A 19,762-nucleotide genomic window follows, 5' to 3' on the forward strand; every position below is an offset into this window, starting at 1 on the left:
AAAATGAAATAAGGTTTGTTAATCATTACACTTTCGGACTAACGAACCTTTGGAATTACAAACCTCATTTTGTTTTCGGATTAAGGAACCTTTGGAATTACGAACCTCACTTTGTTTTTGGACTAAGGAATCTTCGGAATTACGAACCTCACTTTGTTTTTGGACTAACGAACCTTCGGAATTACGAACCTCATTTCGTTTTCGGACTTACGAACCTTTGGAATTACGAACCTTCAGAAATACGAACCTTCAGAATAATGAACCTTCGGAATATCCGAACATTTGGAATAACGAAGCGTCAGAATTACGAATGTATGCGGGTACAAAGTACATGTTTATGTTACTCTGATATCAAAGCAAACATACTTGTTGAATGGGCACTTTTAAAAACTCTTGGACGGGCATGAGGACCACCTTGTGATGTCAGGGACCTAGGGGAGTGATAAAAAGCAGATGATCCGACAGGGCATTTATATACTTTTCATGAGTAAATCTCAGTGCATTACAACCAGATTTTTTTTTTTTAAAGAGTGACATGAAACATGCCTATAGAACACACTCATCCCATCCCTTGACCTCGCACATTAACTAACACAGGCTTGTAGTGCACACAGTCAATTATAAGAACGTGCTTTGGCTGAAAAAATCAATGAATCTCTTCAATGACAATTGAAACGAACCGCCATTTGTAAATTAGAAACTTGAATTGGAGCATTAATTTGACCTATATATAATTCTTAGGAATTTTAAAAAAATGAAAATGGAATGTAAACACATTTTAATGTTTAACGATTCTATTTTATGATTTTTTAAGTATATAAATCTAAACACTGTGCAATTACAGTGCAGATGTCAGCCCACTATGAATACCATGAAACACATCTTCAAGAATACTTAGGTAACTACTCTAATTTACTGAATAAAAACCTGTTATATAATTATTTTCTTCAGTGTTACAGCGGGAATGGATGTCAGCAACGACCAATGGCATAATGTTTCCTTCAGCATCACCCCCCGCAACAGGCGTCATGTCACTCACCGTGGATGGCCAGACGGACTCTGTGGAACTCAATGCTTACAAGTTTGCCTCTGCCTCTAGCATCCTGAGCGATAAATTTGGAAATAATCCATCGGCTACTGTTTATTTGGGAGGTAGGTTGTTAATAAAGTGAATTTTCTTTCTTTTCTTAATTCACAGGTTTTCAGTGACCAGAGGGGGGCATAGAATAGGAAAAAGTTGTTGAAATTTTGAAGAAATAATGTAAAAAAACCGAGAATGAAAAGTGAAATAAAATGGAACTGCATAATACAACTTTGAATAATGAAATTAAACAAGATAATATAGCGGAGAAAGACAGACAGAAAAAGTAGAAGGGTTGACTGTATGAAATATGATACAGATACAAAAATCATTTATTGGTCAGTGGATAAGTCCCACACTTTGAACCATGGGGTCTGGGTTCAAATCCCACCTCAGATAATGTATCCTTTGACAAAGTGTTGCCACTCCATACCCAGGTTAATGAAATGGATACCTGACAGGGAGAACTTCCTTAAATATTCCAGCACCTGTTCAGGGAATGTGCGCTATAGAGGGGTAATAGAGAGCAGCAATTAGAAAAATTGGTACATGTATTGACCACTTGTTAAATGTTTCATACAAGACCAGAAAGGCCTATCATTATTATTTTAATTGGAAAAGTAAGTTGGATTGGCATTATAGGAATGACAGCAATTTGGAAGAGAAACAGTTTGTGGATGTGACTTATGAAAACAATGACACATAGTCACTCACATACTCCCCCCAAAAAATTTAGTGGGACATATGGGTGATTTGCCCCCAAAATGTACAAAATATGCCTTAGTTTATTAAGTAAATTTGCACAAACAAGAGTTTGATAAATCGTCTCTTTATCGCCCCACAGTAAAAATTGAGAATCCTTTGATGTACTGCACTTCCAAACACTCTGTATGGCTATCTACTTGAGATGTTGATGTATTGTTACTGTGTGGCATGCACTGCATCCTACACAGAGTTTAAAAGAGGTCACTCTCATTTATTGATCGGCAAAGCGAATGTGTCACAGCACTACCTCAAGACTGAGAGAAAAAAATATTGAAATTTGAAAGAGAGAAAGAAGTGGGGGGGGGGGGGGGTTGTGAGAGAGAGGGAGGGGGGAGGGTGTGTGTGTGGGGGGGGGGGATAAAGAATCACTATTAATGTAATATACTTTTCAGGAAAGGTGACTTTCTGGATGTTAGTTGCCACATTTCTCATTCCCCTGTTGGGGGTACCTTGCTGATGAACCCCATCATCTTCAGTTTTCTTGCACTACTGACTTCCCAATGACTTCTCCCAGCCAAATGTATCACATCATGTGACCTCAGTTCATAATATATTAATAGTTGGATCCATATATATATTCCTGACTATCTGATAATCTGATGTTCTCCAACTTTCCTCATTTCTTGCTCGCTATATTCAAATTCAGTTGGCAGCTCGTGCAAATGACGGATTTCCTCCCGTTGATCCCACGCGTTGAAATGTGTGTAGGCAAGGACTATGTGCAAATTATCTGTGTTCACTGCCCCAAGACATAGCAGTTTCCTTCTGTGTGGAACACACCATGTACACAAAATATGCACGCTATGATAGGGGTGTCCTTTGCCTTCGCAATTCAGGCAGCCTTGGCAATGTACAGTGCGTTCGGACCCAGAAAAAACGAAACCGAGATTTAGCGATCATTTATCATTACTTAATCATAAATAAAATAGACAAATGACCTATCAATTTAAAGCTTAGAATCTCCTCTTTCATCTGATATTACTTACATTATTTCTCATTCACGCATGAGTGAGCAAATACAATTTGAAGAAAGGATATCAAAAACTCATTTGGAGGGGGGTATCTGGGTTTCAAAAAGAAAACCACATTTGTGAAAAGTTCAATATCTCCTCTTTAATTTGATACCTAAATTACAGAAAATGGTCAAGAAATAAGAAAGTTCTGGTCATTTGAAATAAGGCTTGAATTTCAATAATTTCATAAAATGAAGAGGTTCTCCAGGCTGGCTTTCAAACTCACTCGACACTCCGTTTTGTTGACGATCAGCCATGCATTGAATCTTTTGTTCACCATGTGAAAGCTTCTGTGGGAAACCGGTGAAAACACGTTTATCTCATGAAATTATGGAAATGCAAGCCTTATTTCAAATGACCAGAACTTTTTTATTTCTTGACCATTTTCTGTAATTGAGGTACCAAATTAAAGAGCAGATATTTAACTTTTCAGAAATGTGGTTTTCTTTTTGAAACCCAGATACCCCCGCCAAATGAGATTTTGGTATTTTCTTTTTCACATTGTTTTTGCTCACTCATGCGTGAATAAGAAATAAGCTAAGTAAAATCAGATGAAAGAGGAGATTCTAAGCTTTAAATTGGTAGGTCATTTGTCTATTTTATTTATGATTAAGTAATGATAAATGATCGCTAAATCTCGGTTTCGTTTATTCTGGGACGCACTGTATAAGCAGCCTTGAAGAAAAAAATCATTTCTTTTCATTTTATATTTTTCTCCTTCTGATTCTAACATATTTACCACAGTGATCACAAATCCTGGGGGCAGTAACGCAAAGCTTAGCATTCATCGTAAAACATTTTTATAATGTGATTGATTGCATTGACTACAATGTGCAATTGAATGCAAAAATCAAGGGTACAATTAATCAATAACCTTGGATATATTCTCTCCTATAGGTGTCAAGTTCATATAGTTTTCAAATCACTCGAATAAGACAAAAACAAGATCTTTGCCATCATCCTATGAATTTTAGAAGTATGATTTTAGTCCAAGTTGCCTGCATTTTTTTCTTACCATATTTTGATTTCATCACTCTCTATGCTTGTGCATGCCCATTATTATGAAATAATTTTCGTGAAGATCCCCAAAATAATATATCTCATTTACTCTTTCACAAATCTTTCCAAACCGTTTTACTTCTAAATTACTCTACAGAGCTGTATAAGTCACATTATCATTATCATTTAGTATTTTTAATGATCTTGTGATTGTAAAGAAGTACTTTATTTCACACGTATTCCTTCATAAAAGGACAGAGATTTTGCCCAATGAAATTTTATTCAAATGTTGTGACATCAGTTTTAAGCTCCTATGCAAGCTGGAATGATTGTTAAATCTGTTAAGTTGTGACTCATTTTTTGTGACCAGACACCTGTTCTCTCATTTGCATAAATAAGAGTTAAGCATTGGATGCACCTGAACGTAAGGTTATCTGAGGGCTTGATCGAGTGCGATTGGAAAACTTGTTTATTATAAGCAAAGTGTGCATCCTTACCACGATGGGATCTTGTGAGAACAGTGCTTCAAGTTACTGACCCCTCATCCTTCCCATCCTGTCTTGCACACTAAATTGGCAATGTCTCGAGTTACCCCAGCCAACAACAGTTTTCCTCATGAGATTGAAGACATGGCCATGCAGTCTTCAGGCTATAGCCAAGTGTAGGAGATTTCCCAAGGGTTGTTCACACTACAAGTTCTTTGAACAGGGTGATTTGTTGTTAACATTATCAAACTTACTGGGCTTTCACTGGCCTTCAAGTTCAATGCATTACCTGGGTAATGGCTCAAATTTATATAAAGCAAATTTTTGTTGGATTCACCACTGCTTTATTCAAAATAACGCTGAGCCATGACCCAATTACCTTGATTTATAGATCGGAATAAATGATCTATATCAGCCATTGAATCTATTGGCTGGCACTGTTGGAAAATATTTTGGGTCTACTCCATGGGGATAAATCACTTAGATGTACAGTTTACCCCAATCATTATATCATGCAATGAAATGTCTACCTCCATAGTATACTACACCCCTCCTCTATCATAAATGACTCATCTTTTGTAATATATTAGATAGTACATGTATGCCAATCTGAAAGGGCTGTGAGGGGGGCAACGTTGCACCCATGGTGCGGTAGAGGGGTAATGAGCGCTTCCATCTCTGGGTCTCCTGGTTTCCTGTTAGGCTAGCCAGCATTTACACAGGACACTCTTTCCTACGGTAGATCATGGTAGTATGAGTTGTATGCAGGGATAATTTGGCCTAATTGTCATTTACGGAACATTTTCTTCAGCAGTGCCGTCGTGGGGATTTATTATGAGGTCTTGTTTTGTATGAGGATAATTTGGCCTATTTGTTGTTTACGGAACATTTTCTTCCAACAGTGGTTGTGTGGATTGATTAAAGAGGTCTTATTTTGTTGAGTCAGATTAGGATGCTAATTAAGTGCCTCTTCTTGTTTAGTATCATGATCTCCATTTGTATTACATCTATACAAATTGTACAAAGCAGTTTATGCACACCATAATCATCAAATCTGAAAAATATGTGTAGTTGTTTTACATATGTGCTGTTGCTTCTTTCTCCTCCTTCTCCTACCATTTCTTCTTTGTATCCATTGTTCTTATTGCGGTCTTCTTATTTTTTCTTCTGCTACCCTTCCTATTCCCGCTTTCCTTCTATTATATCTTATTTGATCTTACTCGTTATCTTATTTTTCTTCCTTTTTTTCTTCTGCTACCCCTCCTATTCCTGCTTTCATTCTATTATTTCTTATTTGATCTCATCTTATTTTTTTTCTTCTGCAAACCCTCTTATTCCTGCTTTCCTTATATTATATCTTATTTGATCTCACTCATCTTTTTATTTTAACCCTAAATATCCTTCTGAATAACTACATGTATTTCTTGAGTTCCTTCAGCAAAAGCAATTTTCAAATTTTCCACTGTTGCAGTTGTGCATGACAATTTAGTAATAACACCTAATGGTAATGCACATGATTATACTCAGTCCTGAATTTACAACAATTAAGCATACCAAGTATAAATAGTCATTAACCGTGACCACGTTATTATTTCCTCCAAAACCACAATTGTTTAATCACCAGTCAACAATATCCCATAGTCTCTATATGGAATCACTGAAGCAAAAACATTCCTCTTACAATGATTGTGAAATATTATTTGCTCTGTTCTATTCTGAAGAGTGCCTTTTATGAATTAATCACACCGATAGCAAGTGTGATGAATGTGTTACATTGAGAATTGCCTTTGAAGAAAAAGGATATTTTACCATTTAGAATATTCAGATTATTTGCGGTTTCATTTTCTATGAAATGTCACAAAACGACATGCATATCTATTTTATGATATGTATTTCACATTGATTTTTGGTTTTATGTTCTGTTCCTACACCAGTTCAATGCATGTGGTAAACTATAGGTAGATCTCTGGGTGAATTATATTTCATCATTTTCCAAAGGCACAATTTTCAATTTGTTGAGACTCATTCTAATGGCTAAAACAATGGTCCCAGTCAAAGATTAAATGTTATGCTTGTACATGTAGCTTTATAGTACAAAGTATATGAGAGTTGTGTTTGTAGTTTTATATGAAGAGAAAGCCCTACATTACATTGCTTTTAAATTAAAGAAAGAAAGAAAAAATAATGATGGTCTTTGGGGGAAAATTGTTTCTACAAAAAGTTAAAGGCTATTTTGTGAAGCAAGAGCAGTAGCGGACAGTGATCCGGAGGAGACAAAGCATCGGGGGTGGGGAGGGGGCACTGTATTGTCTGTGAACATTGCTGTGGCCCCCCATGCTTTTTCTCCTCCGGGTCACGGTCCGCCACTGAGCAAGAGTATATTTGAAATTTATAGCACATGAGAATAGAAATATAATGTTAAAAGAATAGAATGATAATATCATATTTGAAAGACAAATCCTGGGGAAGTGGTTGTAATAGAGACATGCATTGATTGATGTGTCAGAGACGATGGGGGGGGGGGGGGTCAGGTTAGGGACAGGAAAATAAAGTAAATGGCAGTCCATGCACTTGCTGGCTATTTATTACAAAGTGCAACTCTGCATTATATTCCATTATTCTTGAATGATAGTCAAACACTTCTTGAGCTCCTTTCAGCAAACATCTCTTCATATCTCCAAACCAGACGTCACTCTGCGTTTATAATGTGTAAATTGATGCTCTTTTTACCTCGAGGTTGTAAATTGTAATGCATTCTTTGCAGATGTGCCTGTATTTTTTTCAAGATATTTTTTGTCTTGGTGAGATTACTTCAGGATTGGAAACGAGAAGAATATTTTAAAATTCATGAAAATGAGGAGTTGTCTCTGAATACTTGTATGCTAATTATAGGGATTTCTTGTTCATGCGTCAGAAATCTATGCTACTATACTTGAAGGAATGTCGTTTATTACTTGTTTCATCTTTATTTATTTATTTTGTCTTGATTGAACAGTCACCCCATCAGTATTTAGAATACTGTTATGAGGGAACTCTGCATAAGATTAAATACATTTAAAATGTACATGAAAATATTCAATGGTGAAATGAAAGATTGGTGCAAAATGATATTGAGACTAAGAACTTTTCTACAAGTAATAAAAAAGAATAAATATTCAAAACATGATTTATATAATGACATCAATATAGATGTTGATCTTTGATTAAATTATGATCAACAAAAATAAAACAATACACCAATTTATTCTAAATTACTATTAACAGATTAATTCTGAGAAAATATATAAACCAATTGTAATGAGATAAATCAGGACTAAACTAATCGATGCTTTAGAAGAAAGTATTTCAACAACAATTAGATTTCACTTTCATTGTATTGGACGTGAGAAGGAGATCTGCGTGATATTCCGGGTTAAACCTTACTATGGACCTTTATGTGTAGGCATATAGATTCTATAGTCTAATAGTGAATAAATCTGATTCTCTCTATGCCCTGATGAATGAATGATATGACCGTCTGTGGTTTCCATCTGCATTCAAATCCTTATTTCTCAATTGAATAATTTTCATTTCTGTGTTACATACAATTATTCTGCCCTATGTTCAACCATTAAAAGCCACCCACTGAAAACCATTAATCTGAATTACACACTAATGCAGTGCTTTCCGAGCCAATCACTCCGCCCTGTCGTACATCTTGCAAACATAATTTCAAAGAGCCTGAAGCCTAGGAAGAACCTGTTCAGACAAGGGGAAATTGGTTTAAATCTTGTACAATGTACATTCATTGTTTGTTGTGTGTAGACTATAAAACCGTTCTCACTGCGTTCCTAAAACGGGTTTACTGGAAACTAGTTTAGTGGAAACTAATAAGTATGGTCGAAGCAGTCTTTGAAGCGATTCTCCAAACCAGTTCAGAAAAACCACCTCGTGATGTAGTTTTCAAAATCGCTTTGCCTCGTTAAACTGGTTTTAGCGTAAGTGAGGACACATCTTCGGAAGCGATCTTCAAATTCTTTTATCACAGAACAGGTGTGGAATGCCTATGCTGCGCTTTTGAATATCGCATGAAACGTGTCACCCCACTGAGAGCGTTTCCATAACAACAAGACCGCTTATAACATGAAGTGATTTTGAAAACCACTTTCATGTGATCAAGTGAGAACTCAAACAAAGCGATCTTACAAACTGGTTTCCTGAATTGGTTTCCAGTTTACTAGTTTTAGAAAGCGTAATAAGAACGACTTTCTCTCACTTATTGCTCCTCGTCTGAACATATCCATTTTCAATTTTGTAGAATTTGCACTGTCATGTGCAGTCACTGACCTGGAGAACAGACATCAATCCTCAATCTTCATGTATGTACTAATTTCCATGAGACAGTGTTTATAAATATATAAGAATCTCGTTTATCGTTTATCGTTGAACTTCAAGAAGCTTGATTATTTAGGCCCTACAATGTTTTAGATTCATTATTTTCTATAAGTTGAAACTTTCTTGCTCTGAATAGATTGGCAGTCAGTTAGATTGAATATTTCTTTTGAATTCTTGCGTTCTGTGCACAAATATTCATAGAAACAAAGATTGTTTTTTTTAAACCAGGAAGCAATTGACTCAAACCTTTGTCAATCATTGGATTGAAATAAAAAACAACAACAGAAAACCAGACTAATATAGGTATGTTTAATAGTGCTTGATAAGCCTATTACCTGCCTCATTTACAGAAAAAAATGACCACATTTTTTACTAAAAGAACATATAACAAACATCAAACTGAGAAACAAAAATTAAGAGGAAAAAGAAAACCATTTCAAAGCCATTATCTCCTCATAAAAGAGAAAACAAGCAAATTAACAAACTAGAATATCAGTGCGAGAATTTAGGAAGAAAACAAAGAAAGAAGAAAGCCCAGCATGGAATTCAATGTCTTTTTGGCATGAGTTCTTTTAATAATTTCATAAAAACAAAATCAATTTCTCTGCTGACCAATTAGGCCTTCTATGTGTTCTCAAGGACATTCTTGCATTTAAGAAGTTTTGTCAATATTGTGTGACTCAGCCAAAATATTTATTGTGTTTAAAAACTAATAGCTTGGATGAAGTTAATTGAAGAGTGGTAATTGTTTACATTGCAGTGAAGCATCAGGAAATTATATGCATTATGGCCTTGTATCAGTAATTGGCAAAAAATTGTTGGAAATTTTGGGCATCAATGTTTCTTCAACAATCTAATAATGGTAAGTTTTGCAAGAGCGAAGAAACTATTTATAATGAAAGCAAAATGGGAATACAATGAGTTTTCATGAGAAATATTTCCAGGCATCATTGGCAGTTCAACAAAAACTAGATGATATATCAAATCTTCAAATGCCATCATTATGCAGTAGCTTGCGAAGAAAATGAATCATTCATTTTCAATACCTAAGTACTGTTGTGGGCTGGATAGAGGGGCAAACTAGTATCGAACAATATCTGATATATTATTAAGGATAATACCGCGGGACAAATTATGCAATTATTACTGGTATGGGACAACATGCTGGGACTAAGTTATGCACAGGGCATGGTTGCTGAAGAAAAAGGAAGGATTGGGAAATGACATGTAGTGGATTTCAGTGGCAGTTTCAAGCTCAACAATTCGTTAGTGACATTAGCAATTTAGCCTGATGGTTTGTTTACATTCCATAGTATTATAGTTTAAAGGTAAATGCTAGTTTTGGTAACGATATCAAAATGAGTTTGTACAGAATCCAATGAAATGACCACTAAAGTGTCTGTTTGTATAAATAAAACGCATGTGCCAAAGGATTCTGGAAGAAATTGTGTAATTGCTGAGAAATCAGCAAATAAGCACGGGATTCGGGTAGGGCGTCGGGCCCGACGCCCTAAGCAATAATTATACATTGTCCCACGTGCGCTTATCTGTGTTGGGGATTTTCGGTGTGAACATTTTTTTCAGCGTAGATTTCAAGATTTCACAAAGTCCAGTTAATGTAACTGTACCAGATCTAGATCCTCGATGATATACTGGCAATTAAGCCTTGTTTTACAGACTTTCTCATGAAATCAGTGTTAACTGCAACTACTGGAATTTCTCTTTAAGTTGCTTGTGGTTAGGGGTGAGAATGATAATATTGTGAACCAGTACCTGTACTTTTGTTGTCTATTATTCAACAACAACGATAATATATTAATAGCTAAAAGTATTGAGGTAAGTAGTTTTGTTCCTTTAGAGTCTTTTTCTCTTTATATTCTAAGAAGACCCAGTTGGCCGAATTTACAAAGGTGATTTTCACAACCACCTTTGTGAATTCGGGCCAATAAGCTCCAGGGTTAATCTTCACTTCTCATTAGTGTGATGTATGCAGCATCCTGACCATAACCACAACCATCACCACCCACTCCACTACCACCAGAATGATGACAGACATCACCATCACTACCACCACCATGATGATGATGATGATGATGATCATCATCATCATCATCACCACCATCATCTTCATCATCATCTTCATCATCACCACCAACAACATTATCATCACCAATGCCACCACCATCAGTACCACCTCCAGCATCATTATCATCACTACCATCATCACCACCACCACCACCACCATCATCATCATTACCATCATCATTGTCATCATTATTATTATTATTATTATTATTATTTATATACTGCGCTTTTCCCAGAATGGCCCAAAGCGCTTACAAGAAGAAAAGGAGATTATTACAACTATACAAATGAAAACGTACAATCCTAAAAATCTCATCATCGTCATCATCATACTCATCATCAACATCACCACCACCATCAGGACCACCTCCAGCATCATCATCATCATCATCACCATCATCATCATTTTAATCAGCATCATCACAACCACCATCATGATCATGATGATCATCATCATTATTATCATCATCATCATCATCATCATCACCACCACCACCACCGTCATCGTCGTCGTCGTCATCATCATCATCATCACCACCAGTAGCATCATCATCATCACCACCATCAGCACCACCTTCAACATCATCACAAATATATTCACCATCATCATCATCACCCTCATTCATAGGGCCTATCACACATCTCTCTCATCACAGCCAAGCAACTCTCCAAGCATCATCATCCCATTTCCCACAATACCCCCCTTTTCAGCGAAATCAAGCGCATCCATCCAAGCACAGTATAGGAATGACCAGAACTTGTCAGGATATCAGTGCTAATAAATTTACCCATTTCGCTGATAGCTGCTTCTCTCTACTGGGGAGAGAGAGAGAGAGAGAAAAAGAGCGTTCTTGTCCAGCAGGAGGTTCTATAAAGTAAGCCGATATGGTAATGGAATCTTAGGGTAAACGATGTGAATACAAAATGATATTGGGAGATGTGTATCTACCAAGTTGTTTGTCTGCTCATTTGTTGCTGATAGTGCCTGGATGTTCTTAATGAATTCCGCTTTTTAAGGGTGATCATTTTCTTCTGAGAGATATTGAGTGTTTCAAAATAGAGCAACTTTGATATTGCATTTTCCTCAACTCCATGCTGAGCAATCGTTTGATTCCATATAATTTTATTGGAAATTGTTATCATGATGTAGTATTTGTATTAAAATATAAATTGATGGAATCATATTAAAATGGAGATATGTGAGACCTGATTTGGCAAGTTTATTGTTCTTTTTATTCATGTATGTTTTACTGCATTCATTACATTTTTTCTGTTTCAAAATATTCATATATCAGGACAGCTATTTAAAACTTCATTTGTTCATCTAGTATTCTTCATATATTGCAACATTACTATTTTAATTGCTACATACGTACACATATAGATTAATAAGATACAAACATGACCAATTCCATTCCCTGCAGGGTTCTGGTGGTATAGGCTATTCACCCTCTCAAATTTCTGTCTTCTATATTTTGATGCTTGGGGATTGATTCAAGGATGATTTTCTTTCTTTGACAATCAATCATGATTTTTACTATTCCATTCTTGGATGATTTTATTGTGGACTGAAGCTATGCAGTGGCTGTGCATATCTGTGTATATAAACAGTTCTACATAGGAACTGTAGTCCAATTACTCCATTCTTGTTCAATTGTTGATGACAACAGTGTTGTTGAAAATTATGAAAATGCCATTAGATTGTACTTTCTTCCATTTTACTTCATTTTAATTTGTTCTATTTCATTTGATCTCAGTTTGATTTTATTTGATTTCTCTTCCTCTTTCATTTCATTTTATTCCATTTCATTTCATTCCATTTAATTTATCATTTCATTCAATTTTTTTCATGATTTCATTTTCTTGGTTTAATTTCATCAATCTGGAATTATTTGTAGTTTTGCCCAAAGCTAAAAATAAGTGTGATTATTTCAAACATCTTCAGTTGTTAACCCTACATTGTGTTTAATCGTACACAGATTTGAAAGTACAATTAGGAGGGAGGAAATATTGACTTCTGTTGTTTTTATAGTGTCATGTATTAGGATATTGATGCTGTTAATGATGCAAAGAATATTACTTATTAGTTTCTTTTCAATTTCTGTGGTACAAGGGCAAACGAGGAATATAATATTATTTTTTTCAATTTTGATTGAATGACTAAAATCACCTCAAAGAAGCAATCATAACACTTAAAATGTAAAACTTTGAAGGGAAATCTTCATCTTGTTATATTTTCCACTCAAACTCTAATGAGGGATAAGAAATGAATTTGGTAATTGCAGTTATTGTTTATTTCACCCATATGATGTAACAGGGTGCTTCCTATAATGGATCTTTTAGAAAATCAGAATTCAAATCAAATGAAGTATTTTTTTTATATGATTGTGACAATTGAGGTTGGCAAATGATAGCAGTGCATGGAAGATGTATTTCCTGGTCATGCAAAGATGGAGATTGTATGTAGAATATTTGATGAGCTGTTGCGGAATAGAAACCTTCAGGCCATCATCTGGTGATTGTTGTGGAAGATTAATACTGACACTCGCAGAATCGGTTGGTTGAATAGGAGTAAATAGATTTGACGTATCTGCACCAGCCTAAATTGATTACAAATCATTTGCTCATGACTAGAAGGTTGGAAGTCTCTTGGATTAGAATTTGATGACGTTACAAGAATTATTTTTACTTTTTTAGATTGCATATAATTCAGTCATCTTTCTAAAGAAATGAATAATTTTGTGCTTATCAATTATTATTGCAAGCATGGAACTCACTGATTACAATCCCCTGTGAAATTGCTAAGAAAAGGTATAAGAATATTTTTTGACGAAAGATGAATAAAGAAATCATTTTTTTTGACGAAAGATGAATAAAAGAAATCATTCTTATGAAGAAAGATGAAAGACGTAGGATAGGAAAGCATAACTTGTGGACCAAGGCCCCTCTAGATCATTGCATTACAGTTTATACATGTATGTTAACTTTCAGTATGAGGTGTGGTTTGATAAATTTTGATGGAAATGGAAAACATTTGGCACTGACAACCACCGAGGAGTGTACTTTATACAAGTACAGTACTTACACGTTCAATACGCAAAATGCTCTTGATTTGTGAGTTCTCATTTGAGAGCAAAAAGCCTTACGTAGCGGTTGTGTACTTCTCTGTGCACGAACCTCAATTGGGCCAGAGGGGTTACGGAATTTAAAAATAGACGAAACTCTCGGGAGGAAAGCTAGTAGAGAAGCTAATAAATGAAGAGAAAAGGCTTGTTATGTAATTATGGAGAGGGAACGGCGTGCTAGAGAAAAAAAGAATCAGATAAGAAGAGGGATGGGAATTAAATTATGCAAGATATAGAGATATAGAGATGGAGTGATGCAGTAATGGGGATTGTGATGATGGTTTTAGAATAGGTAGATACGGATGGAGGAGATTAGAATACGGGAATTATGTTTCCTGAGTGAGAATGTGTTTGGATCATCGAAGTAAGGAAAATGAAAATATTTAGTCTGAAAACTGGAATAATTGGAATATGTTGAGCGATGCTTAGTTTAAAAATAAATGTGTAGGGAAAATATTGGGAGGAGGAATCAGAGAAGGATGGGGGGGGGGGGTGGGAGAGAAAGATATGAAAGAGTGAAATGGATTTTAAGATTGCATGTGTGTGTGTGTGTGTGACTGGATTGTTAGGGAGGAAAATGAGAGAGAAAGAGAGGGGGAAGCTAAGAAGGATAGATAGATAGAAAGATATTTGGAGTGAGCAACTATACTGCATATGATTACGTGAAGAGGAAAATCGATGCCGTGGATGAGAAGTGAAAATATCACTAAAAGGCTTTGGGATGGGTAGTGGTGGTATTGCATGCTGTTGAGTGAACCCAAAGTGAGTTCTATTTAGATAACATCTCCTCCTCCCATGCCATCTCTCTTACAGTCGTATCTTTCCCCCTTTCATTTAGTATTCTCCATCACATCTTGGCCCTCTGTTTTCTTTTTTTTATTTGCTTTATTGCTCTCTCTTTCTTTGTTTTTTACTCTTCTTTCTCTAGATCACATCCATTCCCTCATCCCTTCTTTCCTTATTCCCATATCTAGTTATAAAACTCTGCCCATCTTTCCCGATCATCCCCTTCTCTCTCTTTCCCCCTCTCTCTTTCTTTCTCTCTCTATATTTCTTTCTCTATACCTCTAACATTTTCTCTATCTCCTATATTTTTGTCATTTCCTCTTTCCTTTTCACTCTTTCTTTCTTTCTTTCTTTCTTTCTCTCCCCCTCTCTTTCTCTCTCTGTCTCCCCCTTTTTCTCTAGTTCTCCCTTGCTATTTATCCTGCACTTGAACTGTGTTTCATCCTGCTGAATGATGAATTTGGCTTTGAGTTCACGTTCAGATGAAGCGAGAATACTGACCAAGAGAGATAAGGCAATACATTTTATTAACCTGTCAATTACCGAATTTGATGATTCCCGTAGGCTTCGTTCAGGGATATTCCGTTTCCAGTGGGTAACGGGATCCGAATATAAATTCTTCATGGAGCATGTGTCAGAGCTGCTATTGACCCAAGCTATTGACCTGATGTTGTATAAAACTTGAACCTCTTTTTTCATGAAGCATTGAATATATCCCACAATTTCAGCAACAAGTTAAATTGCTCAATGGGGGTATATGAATTACTTGCACTATAAACTTCATCCATTCCAAGGCTGATGAGTCCTGAGATTCATCATCCGTATCTGTGATTACTTTGTAAGGTGAAAATGTTTTATGTTGAATTGGCTGGTTTATCAAATAAAAAAGTGCATTTGCTCTTTTTCCTCGTTGATACTCTTAAGTTGCCATTTTTGTTTCTAGATGAGTGCATCTTGTGTCAATTTTTTATAACCAAATTTAAAGACTGCAATTGAATGGTTTTTATTTTGTTTAAAAAAATGTGTGAATTTATGTAGCAGACTTGGAATTACAAGGAAAATTGAAATGACACAATAGATAAAAGTGTGTTGGAAACCAAAGGACTTTTTTCATAGAATATTTAGTTATGTTAGTAGCTCGATGATATTAGTTAATACCGATCACAAAATGTGTTATGTAAGAGCTATCACCTGCCCTACGGTATGGTGACATTCAGACCAGGGCTCTGTTGCGTAAAAGTTACTACTATGGTAACTACCAAGGTAACGCTGATCACCGACCAATCAAACTCAAGGATTCCATACAAGTTACCGTTAGATAGCAAAGTTACCATAATGGTGTTTTTATGCAGTAGGGCCCAGATCATTACTCCCATACCTGTTGTTTAGCTAGTATGGATAACAGTTCGTGTTGTTGGTAATGTTGATTGGTAGCTATCACCTGCCCTTTCCTAAGGTGACATTCAGACCAGATCATTACCCATCATGAACCTGTTGTGTATCTAGTATGGGTAACATAGTTTGTATTGTTGTTGCGAGCTAATATCGTCTGGTAGTCACAACCTGCACATCCCTGTCCTTCATGTGACCCTGTAGCGTAAAGCTCAAGTCACTGTCAAGCATGATATCATCTTTTGATGTTAGGCAAACAGCCAGGTAACAGACAAACCTGACGTAGCTGACTAACCATGCTTGAACAACGTTGGTTAACCATGCAGTCACCAACAGGTTCAGGGTACTGTTTCACAAAACTCAATTGGTGTGATATTTTGGGATACTTACAATTGCTGTTTTAAGATACTGAAATTGGGGCATTGGATTGGTTGATAGCAGATTTGCCAGAGAAGTTATGCACTTCTTCCTGAGCGTCATGAAACAAGGGGGGGGGGGGGACTGCACAACCTGCACCATGTCAAACCATGCCTGAATTTCTTCACCAGGTTCTGAATATGTTTTGGATATTAATAGAGGCAGCTCCATGGACTTACTTTGCCATCTGATTGTAACTGCCATTGCAACATGGCTCAGAAGTCAATTAAAATAATGAAATAAAATAAAGTGTATATGGCACTTTTCTTCTTATGGGGCCTGGTGGGTGTTTCATAAAGCTGTTTGTAAGTTAAGAGCGACTTTAAGAACGACCAGTGAACCTTTCTTACGGTTAAATAATCACCTATGAACCTATAATGATGAATATCATTCACCACAAGAAAGGATCATCAATCGTTCTAAAGTTGCTCTTAACTTCAGTTTTATGAAACACCCAGCAGATTGATTGATTTTATTTGTCAAGAATATCACAGGAAATTACAATGAAATTGAAGAATACCTTGACAGGATAGCCCATGAAAGCCGAAAGGCTTATTTCCAATGGGGTCCTATAGTTAGTATACATGTAAGACATTAATATATATACTGTAACAAAAAGTATAAACTACGACAAGTACTTGAATATGGTATTAAAAAATACATACATATCCATCAGACAAATAATTTTCAAACATCTGAAGCAAACAATCTTCCCAATATATGAAACAAGATTATATTTTAACACACCTTACATTATCTACAATATTAGAAATCAACTTTACAAACAGTGTGTTTTTACTGGTAAGACTGTTTTCGAGTAGCTTCCACTTTTAGGTGCTTCTTTAATGCACTCTTAAATTGAGGAAAGCAGGATTTATCAAGGGATTTTAAACAAAGTGTATTGTTTCCCCTGTGGCCCCTGCAGACCCAACTTTAAGATTTACCTTTACAAAGTTCAAAGTGTCAGCATGGATGTGATTGGGTAATATAGGAGGCCTGTGAAAAAGCAGCAATCACTCTTCATTGCCGGTGATTTTTTTGAGCGAAAGGAGTCGTGATTTGATTTGAGATCAGAGGAAATTGGGTTGACTGGTAGGCAATGCTCAGTTGTCTCAGTCATTGGATATTTCGAGAGCGGCATTTGAAAGGAACGGTTAAGTAAATGCTAAATTTGTTTTTAGTACTGGAAATGAAGAGGGGTGCATTTTATAATGAAATCAAACTGAGTCATAATGTTATTTTGTATCATCTATGATGATATGAAATGACTTTCGAAAGAGTGTTTGTTACAATAAATCCTTAAACACTCCTACTATTCAAACCAGTCTTTTCTTTACATCACACAGCAGCAAAATCATAGTCATTCATTGAATTCTTCAGTCACCATTTGAAACTTTTCTCATCCCATTATTATCCCTTCTTTCTCCTGTATAATCTTGTAATATTTTCTTTTGATTTTCAATTTTTATTTTATTCAATTTCTTTTCATTATAAAAATAAACAAAGTGATATAATACTGTACAATCATGACACACACATGCACACACAGAATAGCAGCCAAAAATGCAATAACTCTATGGCTGACCCAAATTGAATGTGAATATATAAATAGTTTTGCATTTTGATAAATATATCTGGTGTTTCTTTAGAAAATAATGTCAGATTGTAGATTGTATATTTCTGTTTGTGTATGTGTGTAAAAGTAAGTAATGAATACCCGTTCATTGTTTTTATGTGACTAAATAAATGAACTCAGCTCAGCAATACTGAGCAAAACCTATGAATTCAGTTTAAAAAATACCTGAAAGTCATCAGTGCAGAGTTTCCTACAATACCCTTTGTTTAAAAGGACACTGAAACCCATCGATAAACAAATTATCAAAATACAGTAAATCAACCGTGGCAAAACCAGCTGAAATTCTTTCATACAAAATAATTGCATTGCATATATATAAAACAATATGAAGCACATTCCTTTAGTGAAGGAATGTTATTTTTTTTCATGATAAAGAAATTCTTCAGATTTTTGTTACTGAGGAATCATATTGAATCCTTTTTTAACATAAATTACACATAGGGAAAGTAGGTAGTGTTATATGTATATGTTATAATAATCTCATGTTGTCCCCTTGCTTGTGTCATTTGCTTATTTAATTTTCATTTGTTCAGGGAATATATTTACAAACTAATACATCCTTAAATATGAGAGACTTAAGAAAAAAATACACTGACATAGAACATACAAGGGTTATGAAATAAATCAGTTGTCACCCGTTAGTCTGGGTTGATTGATCAGGAGAATAAAAAAAAAGATTCAATCAAAATCTGGGATACTTCCGAACCGTGTTTTTATAACAAGAAGGGAAATTCCCAATGCTGCAGTAATAACCATCTTATATTCTTCTCTTATGAACTATTTGGCATATCCCTTTTGTGTTTCCCATGTGTGTCCTGGGCATTGTATCTTAAGTAGGTCGGCACCACGCAAATCATTCCTTTTGCATTTTCAGACTATATTCTTAAATAAGAGGAGCATTCAATCACAAGTTTGTGGTCATTCTTTCTCTGAAGCCATTCATTGGAAACTCAAACTGAAATCAAAGTGTATTGATTTAACAAAAAAATGAATATAATTTATGTACATACAGTGTAGGAGTTAGGAATGGAAACATGTAGGCATTGATCCATGGGGGGGGGGGGCAAGAGTACAAGGGGGGGGGGCACCAAGAGTACAGTATGTGACCCCTTTGCTCAAATTTGTACCCAGTGCCTTGAACCTTGAATAGTAATCCCTTCTGCATCTTCAACGCTATCCCAGGATGAAAACATTGTGTGTATCAGTGCAAGGTGCCATGGTGAAGTATTTTGAAATTTCACTTCTATGCATTAAAAATGAATATGCACCGTGCAAGTAAAAAACTGAGTAGTACCCTGTAGTATATGTACTATTTAGTGCCTCCAGTGTTGGCATCATTTCTAACACAGTTTTAAGTGATAGGTTAATTTATTTTCTTTTTAGGTTATTAAAAATGAATTACCACCCCCACTCGATTCATATCTTGGGAAGATAACCAATTGTAAATGCAGTGAAGTTTTGTCCTATTTTTTGTGAATGGGATTTTTTATGGGTGAGATTATAAAGAAGGGTGGGAAGAAGGATGAGGAGGGGGAGAGATAAAGAAAGAGATAGAGAGAGAGAGAGCTAGTCATGTGTGTAGAGAGGTGGTGCCCCTCCCTTTT

The sequence above is a fragment of the Lytechinus variegatus genome, chromosome 17, assembly GCF_018143015.1.
Source record: "Lytechinus variegatus isolate NC3 chromosome 17, Lvar_3.0, whole genome shotgun sequence".
Lineage (NCBI taxonomy): Eukaryota > Metazoa > Echinodermata > Echinoidea > Temnopleuroida > Toxopneustidae > Lytechinus > Lytechinus variegatus.